Source organism: Haliotis rufescens, unplaced genomic scaffold, assembly GCF_023055435.1.
Source record: "Haliotis rufescens isolate VD_foot unplaced genomic scaffold, xgHalRufe1.0.p SCAF_12, whole genome shotgun sequence".
NCBI classification, from domain to species: Eukaryota; Metazoa; Mollusca; class Gastropoda; order Lepetellida; family Haliotidae; genus Haliotis; species Haliotis rufescens.
The window spans coordinates 41,218,530-41,240,270 of record NW_025963802.1 but is presented as its reverse complement, the minus strand read 5'-3'; the positions used below and the strand labels follow the sequence as shown (position 1 = coordinate 41,240,270).

The 21,741-nt window shown below is 37.3% G+C and overlaps 4 long non-coding RNA genes across 4 annotated transcripts; all 4 read left to right on the top strand.

Moving 5' to 3' along the window:
* Window positions 1-2,401: 2,401 nt before the first annotated feature.
* On the top strand, window positions 2,402-3,799 carry LOC124113867. Its single transcript, XR_006857809.2, has 3 exons — window positions 2,402-2,520; window positions 2,861-3,066; window positions 3,457-3,799. It is a non-coding gene; the product is annotated as an uncharacterized LOC124113867 (long non-coding RNA).
* A 4,662-nt stretch (window positions 3,800-8,461) lies between these two features.
* Window positions 8,462-9,787, top strand: LOC124113866. The gene is made up of 3 exons (XR_006857808.2): window positions 8,462-8,508; window positions 8,849-9,054; window positions 9,445-9,787. It is a non-coding gene; the product is annotated as an uncharacterized LOC124113866 (long non-coding RNA).
* Window positions 9,788-14,292: 4,505 nt separating this feature from the next.
* LOC124113865 lies at window positions 14,293-15,657 on the top strand. The gene is made up of 3 exons (XR_007220231.1): window positions 14,293-14,378; window positions 14,719-14,924; window positions 15,315-15,657. It is a non-coding gene; the product is annotated as an uncharacterized LOC124113865 (long non-coding RNA).
* Window positions 15,658-20,166: 4,509 nt separating this feature from the next.
* Window positions 20,167-21,531, top strand: LOC124113864. Its single transcript, XR_006857806.2, has 3 exons — window positions 20,167-20,252; window positions 20,593-20,798; window positions 21,189-21,531. It is a non-coding gene; the product is annotated as an uncharacterized LOC124113864 (long non-coding RNA).
* Window positions 21,532-21,741: the final 210 nt, after the last annotated feature.

Below are 21,741 nucleotides of genomic sequence, written 5' to 3'. Positions count from 1 at the left end.
ACCTCCTTCTTTAGTCTAATTTGATGTCTTCTAACTTGCAGCTTCCACTTTCCCAAGCTATGATCAATGTTAATTGATTGTCCGGATCTTGGTTTCAATTTTGCCCTTTGAAGCAGTGACAGTTTCTTGACATTAAGCTGTGATAGTGTGGATTTCATGTCTAGAAGGTCAATGGTGAATTATTTTTGTTCCTTCATTTGAGGCCGATTTTTTAATTGTTGGGACAGCAACGAACACAAAATCTACTGTGTCTCTTTGAAACCTGCCTGTCAAACCCATTCAGTATGATATACGCACCATGTAGCTATTTTCCGGTATTAAGGACGTCGAGAAAAGTAATTGAACTTGTCAGCAATGACATTTGACTCACATACGCAACATAATCGTTCGTAAAATGTAAAATAAAAAGTCACGAATCATGACAGCAATTATGTATGTTTCAGATGGTACTGTGGTAAAATGGCATGACTATTTTAACGAGTAGCTTAGATTTCAGTCAATCTGTTGTAAGAGGCGACTAAATGGATCGGGTGGTCAGGCTCAGCTACTTGGTTGATTACATGTCATCGTATCACAAATGCATGGGTCGGCGACTGGATTATCTAGTTCAGACTCGTTATTTACAGAACCGCCCGTCATACAGTTGGAATATTGCTGAGTGGGAGTTAAACAAGCAATAAATACGCTTGTGTAACACTACGCACAGCTGCCTCTCATTGCCGCGACAGGATGTGATGGCCCTGAGTTCGAATCCATATTCAAGGGTGGAAAACAGATTCGGATAGAGGCTCGTGGACACTCATGTTTCGTTAATATTTATAAGTATTAAAATTGACAGAGATGTGACAATAATTTAAATAGTACCTAGAGTCGTGATCTTTTACGTCCACCTTCTGTTATATATTATCAATATTTTCTTTCCTTAAAACATGCTAATCTTGCTCCACCTATAGTTTTAGCATGATGCCTAGAATTGCTGAATTCACCTCAAAGCATTGTTATGTGATGTCATTACTTTCTGTATGAAATACACCAGTGGCCATAATGAGTCTCTACGGAAGAATCATTAATAATTCCGATCTCTTACTAACTGTACCGTGCTTATGTTTCCAAGCTTGGAAGCACCACATCCGTGCACGTGGGTTTCAGCAAAGTGGTAATTAAGTGTCAAGGACCTGTGTCACTTCGGAATGTCCTCCCACATCAAGCTGAAACGCCGTGAAATAACTGATATACCTTTCAAAGCGGCATTAACCCAATTCACTACCGACGACCTTAGGCTATACATGTCAATCTAACACTGATATGTTCGCCTCCAGGCTTTGACATTTGATACGATAACCTTTAATCTTAAAGCATACTTGGACGGCTATATTTCACTTAACGAAGTACACGTACACGTAGTTGTAAAAGTATGTTGTCTTCTTTATCAAAAGTCAAGTCATAGTACTGTTGTGGAGGGTCATTTTATTTGTTTCTAAAATGACTTAACAGTACATCATAACTTAAAACCAAAATATAGGGCATATCCCAGCCAAAGTGGTTTCCCAAGGTCATTGTCTCTCTGATAGTTAATCCCACTATCTTCTTGCATGACAGTAACGCTGATATCGTTCATTGACGTTATCTGAATCAACAGTCTGTCGTGACAATCTGTTGGATATCAGGCACCAGATGAAACACCAACATGGTCAGCAAGGGTCGTGTTAGCTGCAGATTCAGCTTTCTGCAGCTGCATACACACCTAACCCTGTGAATAGAAACAATGTTCGGAATGAAACGATTTATAGTTAATTGGTTCAATATACATGTACCAAAGTTGTTCTTTTGATGAAACATGCCTATAAGTTGTGTATATTAATGCATTAGTTCTTTCACATACACCACAGGTTACGGCTGGGAATTTCTTTTGAAGCATCATACATTTGACTTCGCTTAGCATTTAACATGTTTATTTTTTACCAGCTATCGTCAATTGATTTCCTGTAGCGACATTTACATAAACAACCATGCGTCTTTATTTATCCGGGTTTCATCAATACGGAATAAAAATATACTTCAATCACATGGAATAACACATTGTGTTCCATACATGCATATGCATATTTTTTTTTTTAAATCCATTATTTAGTAGATATAGTCGGAATCGTACAATCGACTCTGCGTTTAGCAATCATTATTTTTGCACATTGAAACTAAGGGTTTGTCACGTTCTAAACTTCTGTATTTAAGTTTAACCTTATTGCACGCTGTTTGTTATACAGCTGACTAATTGTTCATTGTCCTCCATTCACGTCACTAAAATGTCTTTGTCATTATTTAAGATCATACGACATTCTATGTAACACTATTACATCAATTGTGTAACACCTGTCATGGTGGTTGCATAAGTAAAAATCCTAACGCAATTTATGACCTAACTGGCAGTGATGTGTACATGTATATAAGGCAAACCCGCTGATGATACTTCATAGTTTGTAGCATTCACCTTCTTCTTTACCATTCGGCAAATATACACACGTAAGTACATGTACATTTAAGAGCACGGTCATTTTAGGATTTTGGTCTAAAATCATGAGTCTATATATGTAATTTGATTCTTACACCTCTTGTGCTTTGATTTAAAAATTTCATCCCGATATTTCAACGGTTTATCACCCTATAGGGTACTGATGGGTCAATGGTTCACATACCATAGCTCTCAAGTACCAAGTCTAGGTTTGTATTTGTAAAGTCTTATAACAATACTTTATACAGTGATAACTAACACCATATGTTAATGTGTATAGATAGCCTAACGTGAACGTGAATATGGTTAAATTCCAATGAGTAGCCAATGAATATTGTTTTTATTCTACAGTTTCAACAATGAAGGTCCTGATCGTTGCCGTTATGTGCGTTGTTGCCCTAGCAACAACCAACGCCACCTTCCATCCTCCACTGGGTGTTGGATTTAATCCATTTGGCATTCCTCCATTGGGGCCTATAATCTCTCCAAACGGCTTTCGTTTTCATCCATTCGGCTTTGGTCTTCATCAATTCGGTCTTAATATCCATCCATTTGTGGTGAGCTGAGTGTTTCAATGATAAGCAAATACTTACACAAAATGCTTTACAAACAAATGTTTACCAATATCCTTTTTATGTAGAACAAGTTGTAGCTAAATCAACATTCGCATGTTCTTTCAATGAACGAAATTGTACCTGGCTATATTAGAACAGGTAACAAAACTTCATTTGTAACCAACTAGGTTAATAGATCAGGTTAAAAGTGTAGTGAACGTCATGCATAGTGTAAATACTTTGATATCGTATTCCTAGTACGGCATGTATTATTATACACGTTAAAATATACACAATTTATAGACATGTTTCATCACAAGAATAACTTTGGTACATGTCTATTGAACCAATTAACTATAAATCGTTTCATTCCGAACATTTTTCTTTTCACAGGGTTAGGTGTGTATACAGCTGCTGATACTGACTCTGCAGCTGACACGACCCTTGCTGCCATTATTGTTGTCTCATCTGGTGCCTGACATCCAGCAGATAGTCGCGACGACGTGGCCTTCAGATCGACACCATTCTCAATAATTCAACAGACTGTTAATTCAGATCGCGTCAATGAACGATATCACCGTTACTGTCATGAAAGAAGATCGTGGGATTGACTATCAGAGAGACAATGACCTTGGGACACCACTTTGTATGGGATATGCTCTATGTTTTGGTTTTAAGTTATGATGCACTGTTAAATCATTTCACAAACAAATAAAATCATGACTTTCCACAACAATACAATGAGTTGCCTTTTGATAAAGAAGACAGCATACTTTTACAACTACGTGTATGTGTATTTCATTAAGCGAAATATTTCCGTCCAAATACGCTTTGAGGTAAAAGGTTATGGTATCAAATGCCAAAGCCTTGAGGCGATTATATCAGTGTTAGATTGACAAGTATAGATAGAGCCGTCGGTAACAGTAAGTAGACCTGAAGACTAGAAATGCGTGAATTGGGTTAGTGCGGCTGTGAAAGGTATATCAGTTATTTTACGGCATTTCAGCTTGATGTGGGAGGACATTCCGAAGTGATACAGGTCTTCGACGCTAAATTACCACTTTGGTGAAACCCACGAGCACGGATGTGTTGCTTCCAAGCTTAGAAACACACGTAAAACTAGCAAGAGATCAGAAATATCAAGGACTTCTCTGTGGAGACTCATGATGGCTACTGCTTTGTTTCATACCAAAAACACTGACATCACATAACAATGCTTGGGGTTAAATCCAACAATTCTGGGCATCATGCTATAGCTACATGTATATGTAGAACAAGATCAGCATGTCTCCGTCTCAAACACATCGTATAAAAACACCAAAGCCTTTTTTCCTTGATACTTATACAACTTCCCGAAAAATGAGTGTCCACTAGCCTATTATCAAAATCTGTTTTCCACCCTTCAATCTGGATTCGAACTCAGGGCTAACACATCCTGTCGCGGCAAAACTTAACAGGCCAAAACATACCCCAGAGATCCCACAGCTATTTAATACTGACTGCATTTGATATGACCAAGGATATACATGAGCGTTCGTTGTTTTAGCAGTATTGATGTACTCATATAGTATGGAGTTGTACAAGAACAAGTTATGTGACAAAGTAAATCATTTTCTTAGCAATATTAATTGAAAGAAGAAATCCACCTAGTTCCCCCTAAACCACGGAATTAGAAATGGAAGATTTTAATCCTACTGTAATTTTACAATTTTTTTAGTTTTATATTTCTGTAAAACAATACTTGTACTTGTCATTTCAGTCTCTCCATTGTGTTTTTATGATTTGTTGTTTAAAGCTGCCCTTACAGGTGAACACTGTGTTTCAATGTGATTAATCGATCAATTGACACTCTGTTATACATAATGACATCACACTATATAACGCTTGCATGTTGCATGAGTGACTATAGTGACATGAAATATGACCCATCTGGTAGTGGTGTATGTATTTATTACAGGTCACCTCCGTTGAGAATATTTCCTCCCACTGATCGTTTCATCTTCTTGCCTAATATTGTCCACGGTATATACATAGAACCAAGTGTTATCTTTAAATGTTTAAAGCAATATGCAAAATGTGGTTTATATGTTTGTTTGTTGTTTATCGTCGCTATCAGTACTATTCCAACTCTATGACGGCAGTGTGTAACTAATCGAGTATGGACAAAACAATGCAGCCATTGTCGTCATGAGCATCGATCTTCGTAATTGGGATGCGTTGACATGCAATCAACCAAAGTCACCGAAGCTGACTACCTAATCCATATAGGCTTCTTACGAGAAGGTTTTCTTTGCAGATGAAGTTAATTGAAAGCATAATTATGACCTCTTTAGTAAATAAAAGTCACACTTTTAACAACTGCCTTGATCACATCAGTAATACTACTTCCTGCAGGAAGCGTGTCAACCTGACTATATCAAAGTGTAGTTTTCACAATTGCCATTTCATGCCTGCTTTTCTGTGCTAAAATATGAAAGGACTATTGTACAAATCGATACTTCAATAAGGGGATGTTTTACAAACTCAAAATCCGGGTTCCTAAAACGCAATCTCCTGTCAAATTTGCAACTTCTGTCTTTTTTACACACATCGTTTCAAGACTAATTATTGCTTGACAATGGTATGACGACCTATACTGAAACGGCACTATTACATCATAAAAAAGGAAACTGTTATCCATAAGTTGTGTCTACTTAACTTATTGTCCCTTCACAAGTTTATTATGATGCTATATTGATATATACAGGTAGATAGGCCAAGCCAGATAAGCTGTTTTACAATGCGTTTGCAGAGAATAAACGAAAGATTATTACCTAATTACTGTTGTTGCGGTTGATAAATGTTGTGTTAGTACAGTTGAACCATCTTGTAGGATTGATCTATGTAAGGTCCAAGGCTTTGGGTAGGAAAACTCTTTGATCACTGTTCATGACCTCCTTCTTTAGTCTAATTTGATGTCTTCTAACTTGCAGCTTCCACTTTCCCAAGCTATGATCAATGTTAATTGATTGTCCGGATCTTGGTTTCAATTTTGCCCTTTGAAGCAGTGACAGTTTCTTGACATTAAGCTGTGATAGTGTGGATTTCATGTCTAGAAGGTCAATGGTGAATTATTTTTGTTCCTTCATTTGAGGCCGATTTTTTAATTGTTGGGACAGCAACGAACACAAAATCTACTGTGTCTCTTTGAAACCTGCCTGTCAAACCCATTCAGTATGATATACGCACCATGTAGCTATTTTCCGGTATTAAGGACGTCGAGAAAAGTAATTGAACTTGTCAGCAATGACATTTGACTCACATACGCAACATAATCGTTCGTAAAATGTAAAATAAAAAGTCACGAATCATGACAGCAATTATATATGTTTCAGATGGTACTGTGGTAAAATGGCATGACTATTTTAACGAGCAGCTTAGATTTCAGTCAATCTGTTGTAAGAGGCGACTAAATGGATCGGGTGGTCAGGCTCAGCTACTTGGTTGATTACATGTCATCGTATCACAAATGCATGGGTCGGCGACTGGATTATCTAGTTCAGACTCGTTATTTACAGAACCGCCCGTCATACAGTTGGAATATTGCTGAGTGGGAGTTAAACAAGCAATAAATACGCTTGTGTAACACTACGCACAGCTGCCTCTCATTGCCGCGACAGGATGTGATGGCCCTGAGTTCGAATCCATATTCAAGGGTGGAAAACAGATTCGGATAGAGGCTCGTGGACACTCATGTTTCGTTAATATTTATAAGTATTAAAATTGACAGAGATGTGACAATAATTTAAATAGTACCTAGAGTCGTGATCTTTTACGTCCACCTTCTGTTATATATTATCAATATTTTCTTTCCTTAAAACATGCTAATCTTGCTCCACCTATAGTTTTAGCATGATGCCTAGAATTGCTGAATTCACCTCAAAGCATTGTTATGTGATGTCAATACTTTCTGTATGAAATACACCAGTGGTCATAATGAGTCTCTACGGAAGAATCATTAATAATTCCGATCTCTTACTAACTGTGCTTATGTTTCCAAGCTTGGAAGCACCACATCCGTGCACGTGGGTTTCAGCAAAGTGGTAATTAAGTGTCAAGGACCTGTGTCACTTCGGAATGTCCTCCCACATCAAGCTGAAACGCCGTGAAATAACTGATATACCTTTCAAAGCGGCATTAACCCAATTCACTACCGACGACCTTAGGCTATACATGTCAATCTAACACTGATATGTTCGCCTCCAGGCTTTGACATTTGATACGATAACCTTTAATCTTAAAGCATACTTGGACGGCTATATTTCACTTAACGAAGTACACGTACACGTAGTTGTAAAAGTATGTTGTCTTCTTTATCAAAAGTCAAGTCATAGTACTGTTGTGGAGGGTCATTTTATTTGTTTCTAAAATGACTTAACAGTACATCATAACTTAAAACCAAAATATAGGGCATATCCCAGCCAAAGTGGTTTCCCAAGGTCATTGTCTCTCTGATAGTTAATCCCACTATCTTCTTGCATGACAGTAACGCTGATATCGTTCATTGACGTTATCTGAATCAACAATCTGTCGTGACAATCTGTTGGATATCAGGCACCAGATGAAACACCAACATGGTCAGCAAGGGTCGTGTTAGCTGCAGATTCAGCTTTCTGCAGCTGCATACACACCTAACCCTGTGAATAGAAACAATGTTCGGAATGAAACGATTTATAGTTAATTGGTTCAATATACATGTACCAAAGTTGTTCTTTTGATGAAACATGCCTATAAGTTGTGTATATTAATGCATTAGTTCTTTCACATACACCACAGGTTCCGGCCGGGAATTTCTTTTGAAGCATCATACATTTGACTTCGCTTAGCATTTAACATGTTTATTTTTTACCAGCTATCGTCAATTGATTTCCTGTAGCGACATTTACATAAACAACCATGCGTCTTTATTTATCCGGGTTTCATCAATACGGAATAAAAATATACTTCAATCACATGGAATAACACATTGTGTTCCATACATGCATATGCATATTTTTTTTTAAAATCCATTATTTAGTAGATATAGTCGGAATCGTACAATCGACTCTGCGTTTAGCAATCATTATTTTTGCACATTGAAACTAAGGGTTTGTCACGTTCTAAACTTCTGTATTTAAGTTTAACCTTATTGCACGCTGTTTGTTATACAGCTGACTAATTGTTCATTGTCCTCCATTCACGTCACTAAAATGTCTTTGTCATTATTTAAGATCATACGACATTCTATGTAACACTATTACATCAATTGTGTAACACCTGTCATGGTGGTTGCATAAGTAAAAATCCTAACGCAATTTATGACCTAACTGGCAGTGATGTGTACATGTATATAAGGCCACCCCGCTGATGATACTTCATTGTTTGTAGCATTCACCTTCTTCTTTACCATTCGGCAAATATACACACGTAAGTACATGTACATTTAAGAGCACGGTCATTTTAGGATTTTGGTCTAAAATCATGAGTCTATATATGTAATTTGATTCTTACACCTCTTGTGCTTTGATTTAAAAATTTCATCCCGATATTTCAACGGTTTATCACCCTATAGGGTACTGATGGGTCAATGGTTCACATACCATAGCTCTCAAGTACCAAGTCTAGGTTTGTATTTGTAAAGTCTTATAACAATACTTTATACAGTGATAACTAACACCATATGTTAATGTGTATAGATAGCCTAACGTGAACGTGAATATGGTTAAATTCCAATGAGTAGCCAATGAATATTGTTTTTATTCTACAGTTTCAACAATGAAGGTCCTGATCGTTGCCGTTATGTGCGTTGTTGCCCTAGCAACAACCAACGCCACCTTCCATCCTCCACTGGGTGTTGGATTTAATCCATTTGGCATTCCTCCATTGGGGCCTATAATCTCTCCAAACGGCTTTCCTTTTCATCCATTCGGCTTTCGTCTGCATCAATTCGGCCATAATATCCATCCATTTGTGGTGAGCTGAGTGTTTCAATGATAAGCAAATACTTACACAAAATGCTTTACAAACAAATGTTTACCAATATCCTTTTTATGTAGAACAAGTTGTAGCTAAATCAACATTCGCATGTTCTTTCAATGAACGAAATTGTACCTGGCTATATTAGAACAGGTAACAAAACTTCATTTGTAACCAACTAGGTTAATAGATCAGGTTAAAAGTGTAGTGAACGTCATGCATAGTGTAAATACTTTGATATCGTATTCCTAGTACGGCATGTATTATTATACACGTTAAAATATACACAATTTATAGACATGTTTCATCACAAGAATAACTTTGGTACATGTCTATTGAACCAATTAACTATAAATCGTTTCATTCCGAACATTTTTCTTTTCACAGGGTTAGGTGTGTATACAGCTGCTGATACTGACTCTGCAGCTGACACGACCCTTGCTGCCATTATTGTTGTCTCATCTGGTGCCTGACATCCAGCAGATAGTCGTGACGACGTGGCCTTCAGATCGACATCATTCTCAATAATTCAACAGACTGTTAATTCAGATCGCGTCAATGAACGATATCACCGTTACTGTCATGAAAGAAGATCGTGGGATTGACTATCAGAGAGACAATGACCTTGGGACACCACTTTGTATGGGATATGCTCTATGTTTTGGTTTTAAGTTATGATGCACTGTTAAATCATTTCACAAACAAATAAAATCATGACTTTCCACAACAATACTATGAGTTGCCTTTTGATAAAGAAGACAGCATACTTTTACAACTACGTGTATGTGTATTTCATTAAGCGAAATATTTCCGTCCAAATACGCTTTGAGGTAAAAGGTTATGGTATCAAATGCCAAAGCCTTGAGGCGATTATATCAGTGTTAGATTGACAAGTATAGATAGAGCCGTCGGTAACAGTAAGTAGACCTGAAGACTAGAAATGCGTGAATTGGGTTAATGCGGCTTTGAAAGGTATATCAGTTATTTTACGGCATTTCAGCTTGATGTGGGAGGACATTCCGAAGTGATACAGGTCTTCGTCGCTAAATTACCACTTTGGTGAAACCCACGAGCACGGATGTGTTGCTTCCAAGCTTAGAAACACACGTAAAACTAGCAAGAGATCAGAAATATCAAGGACTTCTCTGTGGAGACTCATGATGGCTACTGCTTTGTTTCATACCAAAAACACTGACATCACATAACAATGCTTGGGGTTAAATCCAACAATTCTGGGCATCATGCTATAGCTATATGTAGAACAAGATCAGCATGTCTCCGTCTCAAACACATCGTATAAAAACACCAAAGCCTTTTTTCCTTGATACTTATACATCTTCCCGAAAAATGAGTGTCCACTAGCCTATTATCAAAATCTGTTTTCCACCCTTCAATCTGGATTCGAACTCAGGGCTAACACATCCTGTCGCGGCAAAACTTAACAGGCCAAAACATACCCCAGAGATCCCACAGCTATTTAATACTGACTGCATTTGATATGACCAAGGATATACATGAGCGTTCGTTGTTTTAGCAGTATTGATGTACTCATATAGTATGGAGTTGTACAAGAACAAGTTATGTGACAAGGTAAATCATTTTCTTAGCAATATTAATTGAAAGAAGAAATCCACCTAGTTGTGTTTTTATGATTTGTTGTTTAAAGCTGCCCTTACAGGTGAACACTGTGTTTCAATGTGATTAATCGATCAATTGACACTCTGTTATACATAATGACATCACACTATATAATGCTTGCATGTTGCATGAGTGACTATAGTGACATGAAATATGACCCATCTGGTAGTGGTGTATGTATTTATTACAGGTCACCTCCGTTGAGGATATTTCCTCCCACTGATCGTTTCATCTTCTTGCCTAATATTGTCCACGGTATATACATAGAACCAAGTGTTATCTTTAAATGTTTTAAGCAATATGCAAAATGTGGTTTATATGTTTGTTTGTTGTTTATCGTCGCTATCAGTACTATTCCAACTCTATGACGGCAGTGTGTAACTAATCGAGTATGGACAAAACAATGCAGCCATTGTCGTCATGAGCATCGATCTTCGTAATTGGGATGCGGTGACATGCAATCAACCAAAGTCACCGAAGCTGACTACCTAATCCATATAGGCTTCTTACGAGAAGGTTTTCTTTGCAGATGAAGTTAATTGAAAGCATAATTATGACCTCTTTAGTAAATAAAAGTCACACTTTAAACAACTGCCTTGATCACATCAGTAATACTACTTCCTGCAGGAAGCGTGTCAACCTGACTATATCAAAGTGTAGTTTTCACAATTGCCATTTCATGCCTGCTTTTCTGTGCTAAAATATGAAAGGACTATTGTACAAATCGATACTTCAATAAGGGGATGTTTTACAAACTCAAAATCCGGGTTCCTAAAACGCAATCTCCTGTCAAATTTGCAACTTCTGTCTTTTTTACACACATCGTTTCAAGACTAATTATTGCTTGACAATGGTATGACGACCTATACTGAAACGGCACTATTACATCATAAAAAAGGAAACTGTTATCCATAAGTTGTGTCTACTTAACTTATTGTCCCTTCACAAGTTTATTATGATGCTATATTGATATATACAGGTAGATAGGCCAAGCCAGATAAGCTGTTTTACAATGCGTTTGCAGAGAATAAACGAAAGATTATTACCTAATTACTGTTGTTGCGGTTGATAAATGTTGTGTTAGTACAGTTGAACCATCTTGTAGGATTGATCTATGTAAGGTCCAAGGCTTTGGGTAGGAAAACTCTTTGATCACTGTTCATGACCTCCTTCTTTAGTCTAATTTGATGTCTTCTAACTTGCAGCTTCCACTTTCCCAAGCTATGATCAATGTTAATTGATTGTCCGGATCTTGGTTTCAATTTTGCCCTTTGAAGCAGTGACAGTTTCTTGACATTAAGCTGTGATAGTGTGGATTTCATGTCTAGAAGGTCAATGGTGAATTATTTTTGTTCCTTCATTTGAGGCCGATTTTTTAATTGTTGGGACAGCAACGAACACAAAATCTACTGTGTCTCTTTGAAACCTGCCTGTCAAACCCATTCAGTATGATATACGCACCATGTAGCTATTTTCCGGTATTAAGGACGTCGAGAAAAGTAATTGAACTTGTCAGCAATGACATTTGACTCACATACGCAACATAATCGTTCGTAAAATGTAAAATAAAAAGTCACGAATCATGACAGCAATTATATATGTTTCAGATGGTACTGTGGTAAAATGGCATGAATATTTTAACGAGTAGCTTAGATTTCAGTCAATCTGTTGTAAGAGGCGACTAAATGGATCGGGTGGTCAGGCTCAGCTACTTGGTTGATTACATGTCATCGTATCACAAATGCATGGGTCGGCGACTGGATTATCTAGTTCAGACTCGTTATTTACAGAACCGCCCGTCATACAGTTGGAATATTGCTGAGTGGGAGTTAAACAAGCAATAAATACGCTTGTGTAACACTACGCACAGCTGCCTCTCATTGCCGCGACAGGATGTGATGGCCCTGAGTTCGAATCCATATTCAAGGGTGGAAAACAGATTCGGATAGAGGCTCGTGGACACTCATGTTTCGTTAATATTTATAAGTATTAAAATTGACAGAGATGTGACAATAATTTAAATAGTACCTAGAGTCGTGATCTTTTACGTCCACCTTCTGTTATATATTATCAATATTTTCTTTCCTTAAAACATGCTAATCTTGCTCCACCTATAGTTTTAGCATGATGCCTAGAATTGCTGAATTCACCTCAAAGCATTGTTATGTGATGTCATTACTTTCTGTATGAAATACACCAGTGGCCATAATGAGTCTCTACGGAAGAATCATTAATAATTCCGATCTCTTACTAACTGTACCGTGCTTATGTTTCCAAGCTTGGAAGCACCACATTCGTGCACGTGGGTTTCAGCAAAGTGGTAATTAAGTGTCAAGGACCTGTGTCACTTCGGAATGTCCTCCCACATCAAGCTGAAACGCCGTGAAATAACTGATATACCTTTCAAAGCGGCATTAACCCAATTCACTACCGACGACCTTAGGCTATACATGTCAATCTAACACTGATATGTTCGCCTCCAGGCTTTGACATTTGATACGATAACCTTTAATCTTAAAGCATACTTGGACGGCTATATTTCACTTAACGAAGTACACGTACACGTAGTTGTAAAAGTATGTTGTCTTCTTTATCAAAAGTCAAGTCATAGTACTGTTGTGGAGGGTCATTTTATTTGTTTCTAAAATGACTTAACAGTACATCATAACTTAAAACCAAAATATAGGGCATATCCCAGCCAAAGTGGTTTCCCAAGGTCATTGTCTCTCTGATAGTTAATCCCACTATCTTCTTGCATGACAGTAACGCTGATATCGTTCATTGACGTTATCTGAATCAACAATCTGTCGTGACAATCTGTTGGATATCAGGCACCAGATGAAACACCAACATGGTCAGCAAGGGTCGTGTTAGCTGCAGATTCAGCTTTCTGCAGCTGCATACACACCTAACCCTGTGAATAGAAACAATGTTCGGAATGAAACGATTTATAGTTAATTGGTTCAATATACATGTACCAAAGTTGTTCTTTTGATGAAACATGCCTATAAGTTGTGTATATTAATGCATTAGTTCTTTCACATACACCACAGGTTCCGGCCGGGAATTTCTTTTGAAGCATCATACATTTGACTTCGCTTAGCATTTAACATGTTTATTTTTTACCAGCTATCGTCAATTGATTTCCTGTAGCGACATTTACATAAACAACCATGCGTCTTTATTTATCCGGGTTTCATCAATACGGAATAAAAATATACTTCAATCACATGGAATAACACATTGTGTTCCATACATGCATATGCATATTTTTTTTTAAAATCCATTATTTAGTAGATATAGTCGGAATCGTACAATCGACTCTGCGTTTAGCAATCATTACTTTTGCACATTGAAACTAAGGGTTTGTCACGTTCTAAACTTCTGTATTTAAGTTTAACCTTATTGCACGCTGTTTGTTATACAGCTGACTAATTGTTCATTGTCCTCCATTCACGTCACTAAAATGTCTTTGTCATTATTTAAGATCATACGACATTCTATGTAACACTATTACATCAATTGTGTAACACCTGTCATGGTGGTTGCATAAGTAAAAATCCTAACGCAATTTATGACCTAACTGGCAGTGATGTGTACATGTATATAAGGCCACCCCGCTGATGATACTTCATAGTTTGTAGCATTCACCTTCTTCTTTACCATTTGGCAAATATACACACGTAAGTACATGTACATTTAAGAGCACGGTCATTTTAGGATTTTGGTCTAAAATCATGAGTCTATATATGTAATTTGATTCTTACACCTCTTGTGCTTTGATTTAAAAATTTCATCCCGATATTTCAACGGTTTATCACCCTATAGGGTACTGATGGGTCAATGGTTCACATACCATAGCTCTCAAGTACCAAGTCTAGGTTTGTATTTGTAAAGTCTTATAACAATACTTTATACAGGGATAACTAACACCATATGTTAATGTGTATAGATAGCCTAACGTGAACGTGAATATGGTTAAATTCCAATGAGTAGCCAATGAATATTGTTTTTATTCTACAGTTTCAACAATGAAGGTCCTGATCGTTGCCGTTATGTGCGTTGTTGCCCTAGCAACAACCAACGCCACCTTCCATCCTCCACTGGGTGTTGGATTTAATCCATTTGGCATTCCTCCATTGGGGCCTATAATCTCTCCAAACGGCTTTCCTTTTCATCCATTCGGCTTTCGTCTGCATCAATTCGGCCATAATATCCATCCATTTGTGGTGAGCTGAGTGTTTCAATGATAAGCAAATACTTACACAAAATGCTTTACAAACAAATGTTTACCAATATCCTTTTTATGTAGAACAAGTTGTAGCTAAATCAACATTCGCATGTTCTTTCAATGAACGAAATTGTACCTGGCTATATTAGAACAGGTAACAAAACTTCATTTGTAACCAACTAGGTTAATAGATCAGGTTAAAAGTGTAGTGAACGTCATGCATAGTGTAAATACTTTGATATCGTATTCCTAGTACGGCATGTATTATTATACACGTTAAAATATACACAATTTATAGACATGTTTCATCACAAGAATAACTTTGGTACATGTCTATTGAACCAATTAACTATAAATCGTTTCATTCCGAACATTTTTCTTTTCACAGGGTTAGGTGTGTATACAGCTGCTGATACTGACTCTGCAGCTGACACGACCCTTGCTGCCATTATTGTTGTCTCATCTGGTGCCTGACATCCAGCAGATAGTCGTGACGACGTGGCCTTCAGATCGACATCATTCTCAATAATTCAACAGACTGTTAATTCAGATCGCGTCAATGAACGATATCACCGTTACTGTCATGAAAGAAGATCGTGGGATTGACTATCAGAGAGACAATGACCTTGGGACACCACTTTGTATGGGATATGCTCTATGTTTTGGTTTTAAGTTATGATGCACTGTTAAATCATTTCACAAACAAATAAAATCATGACTTTCCACAACAATACTATGAGTTGCCTTTTGATAAAGAAGACAGCATACTTTTACAACTACGTGTATGTGTATTTCATTAAGCGAAATATTTCCGTCCAAATACGCTTTGAGGTAAAAGGTTATGGTATCAAATGCCAAAGCCTTGAGGCGATTATATCAGTGTTAGATTGACAAGTATAGATAGAGCCGTCGGTAACAGTAAGTAGACCTGAAGACTAGAAATGCGTGAATTGGGTTAATGCGGCTTTGAAAGGTATATCAGTTATTTTACGGCATTTCAGCTTGATGTGGGAGGACATTCCGAAGTGATACAGGTCTTCGTCGCTAAATTACCACTTTGGTGAAACCCACGAGCACGGATGTGTTGCTTCCAAGCTTAGAAACACACGTAAAACTAGCAAGAGATCAGAAATATCAAGGACTTCTCTGTGGAGACTCATGATGGCTACTGCTTTGTTTCATACCAAAAACACTGACATCACATAACAATGCTTGGGGTTAAATCCAACAATTCTGGGCATCATGCTATAGCTATATGTAGAACAAGATCAGCATGTCTCCGTCTCAAACACATCGTATAAAAACACCAAAGCCTTTTTTCCTTGATACTTATACATCTTCCCGAAAAATGAGTGTCCACTAGCCTATTATCAAAATCTGTTTTCCACCCTTCAATCTGGATTCGAACTCAGGGCTAACACATCCTGTCGCGGCAAAACTTAACAGGCCAAAACATACCCCAGAGATCCCACAGCTATTTAATACTGACTGCATTTGATATGACCAAGGATATACATGAGCGTTCGTTGTTTTAGCAGTATTGATGTACTCATATAGTATGGAGTTGTACAAGAACAAGTTATGTGACAAAGTAAATCATTTTCTTAGCAATATTAATTGAAAGAAGAAATCCACCTAGTTGTGTTTTTATGATTTGTTGTTTAAAGCTGCCCTTACAGGTGAACACTGTGTTTCAATGTGATTAATCGATCAATTGACACTCTGTTATACATAATGACATCACACTATATAACGCTTGCATGATGCATGAGTGACTATAGTGACATGAAATATGACCCATCTGGTAGTGGTGTATGTATTTATTACAGGTCACCTCCGTTGAGGATATTTCCTCCCACTGATCGTTTCATCTTCTTGCCTAATATTGTCCACGGTATATACATAGAACCAAGTGTTATCTTTAAATGTTTTAAGCAATATGCAAAATGTGGTTTATATGTTTGTTTGTTGTTTATCGTCGCTATCAGTACTATTCCAACTCTATGACGGCAGTGTGTAACTAATCGAGTATGGACAAAACAATGCAGCCATTGTCGTCATGAGCATCGATCTTCGTAATTGGGATGCGGTGACATGCAATCAACCAAAGTCACCGAAGCTGACTACCTAATCCATATAGGCTTCTTACGAGAAGGTTTTCTTTGCAGATGAAGTTAATTGAAAGCATAATTATGACCTCTTTAGTAAATAAAAGTCACACTTTAAACAACTGCCTTGATCACATCAGTAATACTACTTCCTGCAGGAAGCGTGTCAACCTGACTATATCAAAGTGTAGTTTTCACAATTGCCATTTCATGCCTGCTTTTCTGTGCTAAAATATGAAAGGACTATTGTACAAATCGATACTTCAATGAGGGGATGTTTTACAAACTCAAAATCCGGGTTCCTAAAACGCAATCTCCTGTCAAATTTGCAACTTCTGTCTTTTTTACACACATCGTTTCAAGACTAATTATTGCTTGACAATGGTATGACGACCTATACTGAAACGGCACTATTACATCATAAAAAAGGAAACTGTTATCCATAAGTTGTGTCTACTTAACTTATTGTCCCTTCACAAGTTTATTATGATGCTATATTGATATATACAGGTAGATAGGCCAAGCCAGATAAGCTGTTTTACAATGCGTTTGCAGAGAATAAACGAAAGATTATTACCTAATTACTGTTGTTGCGGTTGATAAATGTTGTGTTAGTACAGTTGAACCATCTTGTAGGATTGATCTATGTAAGGTCCAAGGCTTTGGGTAGGAAAACTCTTTGATCACTGTTCATGACCTCCTTCTTTAGTCTAATTTGATGTCTTCTAACTTGCAGCTTCCACTTTCCCAAGCTATGATCAATGTTAATTGATTGTCCGGATCTTGGTTTCAATTTTGCCCTTTGAAGCAGTGACAGTTTCTTGACATTAAGCTGTGATAGTGTGGATTTCATGTCTAGAAGGTCAATGGTGAATTATTTTTGTTCCTTCATTTGAGGCCGATTTTTTAATTGTTGGGACAGCAACGAACACAAAATCTACTGTGTCTCTTTGAAACCTGCCTGTCAAACCCATTCAGTATGATATACGCACCATGTAGCTATTTTCCGGTATTAAGGACGTCGAGAAAAGTAATTGAACTTGTCAGCAATGACATTTGACTCACATACGCAACATAATCGTTCGTAAAATGTAAAATAAAAAGTCACGAATCATGACAGCAATTATATATGTTTCAGATGGTACTGTGGTAAAATGGCATGACTATTTTAACGAGTAGCTTAGATTTCAGTCAATCTGTTGTAAGAGGCGACTAAATGGATCGGGTGGTCAGGCTCAGCTACTTCGTTGATTACATGTCATCGTATCACAAATGCATGGGTCGGCGACTGGATTATCTAGTTCAGACTCGGTTATTTACAGAACCGCCCGTCATACAGTTGGAATATTGCTGAGTGGGAGTTAAACAAGCAATAAATACGCTTGTGTAACACTACGCACAGCTGCCTCTCATTGCCGCGACAGGATGTGATGGCCCTGAGTTCGAATCCATATTCAAGGGTGGAAAACAGATTCGGATAGAGGCTCGTGGACACTCATGTTTCGTTAATATTTATAAGTATTAAAATTGACAGAGATGTGACAATAATTTAAATAGTACCTAGAGTCGTGATCTTTTACGTCCACCTTCTGTTATATATTATCAATATTTTCTTTCCTTAAAACATGCTAATCTTGCTCCACCTATAGTTTTAGCATGATGCCTAGAATTGCTGAATTCACCTCAAAGCATTGTTATGTGATGTCATTACTTTCTGTATGAAATACACCAGTGGCCATAATGAGTCTCTACGGAAGAATCATTAATAATTCCGATCTCTTACTAACTGTACCGTGCTTATGTTTCCAAGCTTGGAAGGACCACATTCGTGCACGTGGGTTTCAGCAAAGTGGTAATTAAGTGTCAAGGACCTGTGTCACTTCGGAATGTCCTCCCACATCAAGCTGAAACGCCGTGAAATAACTGATATACCTTTCAAAGCGGCATTAACCCAATTCACTACCGACGACCTTAGGCTATACATGTCAATCTAACACTGATATGTTCGCCTCCAGGCTTTGACATTTGATACGATAACCTTTAATCTTAAAGCATACTTGGACGGCTATATTTCACTTAACGAAGTACACGTACACGTAGTTGTAAAAGTATGTTGTCTTCTTTATCAAAAGTCAAGTCATAGTACTGTTGTGGAAAGTCATGATTTTATTTGTTTGTGAAATGATTTAACAGTGCATCATAACTTAAAACCAAAACATAGAGCATATCCCATACAAAGTGGTGTCCCAAGGTCATTGTCTCTCAGATAGTCATTCCCACGATCTTCTTTCATGACAGTAACGGTGATATCGTTCATTGACGTTATCTGAATCAACAATCTGTCGTGACAATCTGTTGGATATCAGGCACCAGATGAAACACCAACATGGTCAGCAAGGGTCGTGTTAGCTGCAGATTCAGCTTTCTGCAGCTGCATACACACCTAACCCTGTGAATAGAAACAATGTTCGGAATGAAACGATTTATAGTTAATTGGTTCAATATACATGTACCAAAGTTGTTCTTTTGATGAAACATGCCTATAAGTTGTGTATATTAATGCATTAGTTCTTTCACATACACCACAGGTTACGGCCGGGAATTTCTTTTGAAGCATCATACATTCGACTTCGCTTAGCATTTAACATGTTTATTTTTTACCAGCTATCGTCAATTGATTTCCTGTAGCGACATTTACATAAACAACCATGCGTCTTTATTTATCCGGGTTTCATCAATACGGAATAAAAATATACTTCAATCACATGGAATAACACATTGTGTTCCATACATGCATATGCATATTTTTTTTTTAAATCCATTATTTAGTAGATATAGTCGGAATCGTACAATCGATTCTGCGTTTAGCAATCATTACTTTGGCACATTGAAACTAAGGGTTTGTCACGTTCTAAACTTCTGTATTTAAGTTTAACCTTATTGCATGCTGTTTGTTATACAGCTGACTAATTGTTCATTGTCATCCATTCACGTCACTAAAATGTCTTTGTCATTATTTAAGATCATACGACATTCTATGTAACACTATTACATCAATTGTGTAACACCTGTCATGGTGGTTGCATAAGTAAAAATCCTAACGCAATTTATGACCTAACTGGCAGTGATGTGTACATGTATATAAGGCCACCCCGCTGATGATACTTCATAGTTTGTAGCATTCACCTTCTTCTTTACCATTTGGCAAATATACACACGTAAGTACATGTACATTTAAGAGCACGGTCATTTTAGGATTTTGGTCTAAAATCATGAGTCTATATATGTAATTTGATTCTTACACCTCTTGTGCTTTGATTTAAAAATTTCATCCCGATATTTCAACGGTTTATCACCCTATAGGGTACTGATGGGTCAATGGTTCACATACCATAGCTCTCAAGTACCAAGTCTAGGTTTGTATTTGTAAAGTCTTATAACAATACTTTATACAGGGATAACTAACACCATATGTTAATGTGTATAGATAGCCTAACGTGAACGTGAATATGGTTAAATTCCAATGAGTAGCCAATGAATATTGTTTTTATTCTACAGTTTCAACAATGAAGGTCCTGATCGTTGCCGTTATGTGCGTTGTTGCCCTAGCAACAACCAACGCCACCTTCCATCCTCCACTGGGTGTTGGATTTAATCCATTTGGCATTCCTCCATTGGGGCCTATAATCTCTCCAAACGGCTTTCCTTTTCATCCATTCGGCTTTCGTCTGCATCAATTCGGCCATAATATCCATCCATTTGTGGTGAGCTGAGTGTTTCAATGATAAGCAAATACTTACACAAAATGCTTTACAAACAAATGTTTACCAATATCCTTTTTATGTAGAACAAGTTGTAGCTAAATCAACATTCGCATGTTCTTTCAATGAACGAAATTGTACCTGGCTATATTAGAACAGGTAACAAAACTTCATTTGTAACCAACTAGGTTAATAGATCAGGTTAAAAGTGTAGTGAACGTCATGCATAGTGTAAATACTTTGATATCGTATTCCTAGTACGGCATGTATTATTATACACGTTAAAATATACACAATTTATAGACATGTTTCATCACAAGAATAACTTTGGTACATGTCTATTGAACCAATTAACTATAAATCGTTTCATTCCGAACATTTTTCTTTTCACAGGGTTAGGTGTGTATACAGCTGCTGATACTGACTCTGCAGCTGACACGACCCTTGCTGCCATTATTGTTGTCTCATCTGGTGCCTGACATCCAGCAGATAGTCGTGACGACGTGGCCTTCAGATCGACATCATTCTCAATAATTCAACAGACTGTTAATTCAGATCGCGTCAATGAACGATATCACCGTTACTGTCATGAAAGAAGATCGTGGGATTGACTATCAGAGAGACAATGACCTTGGGACACCACTTTGTATGGGATATGCTCTATGTTTTGGTTTTAAGTTATGATGCACTGTTAAATCATTTCACAAACAAATAAAATCATGACTTTCCACAACAATACTATGAGTTGCCTTTTGATAAAGAAGACAGCATACTTTTACAACTACGTGTATGTGTATTTCATTAAGCGAAATATTTCCGTCCAAATACGCTTTGAGGTAAAAGGTTATGGTATCAAATGCCAAAGCCTTGAGGCGATTATATCAGTGTTAGATTGACAAGTATAGATAGAGCCGTCGGTAACAGTAAGTAGACCTGAAGACTAGAA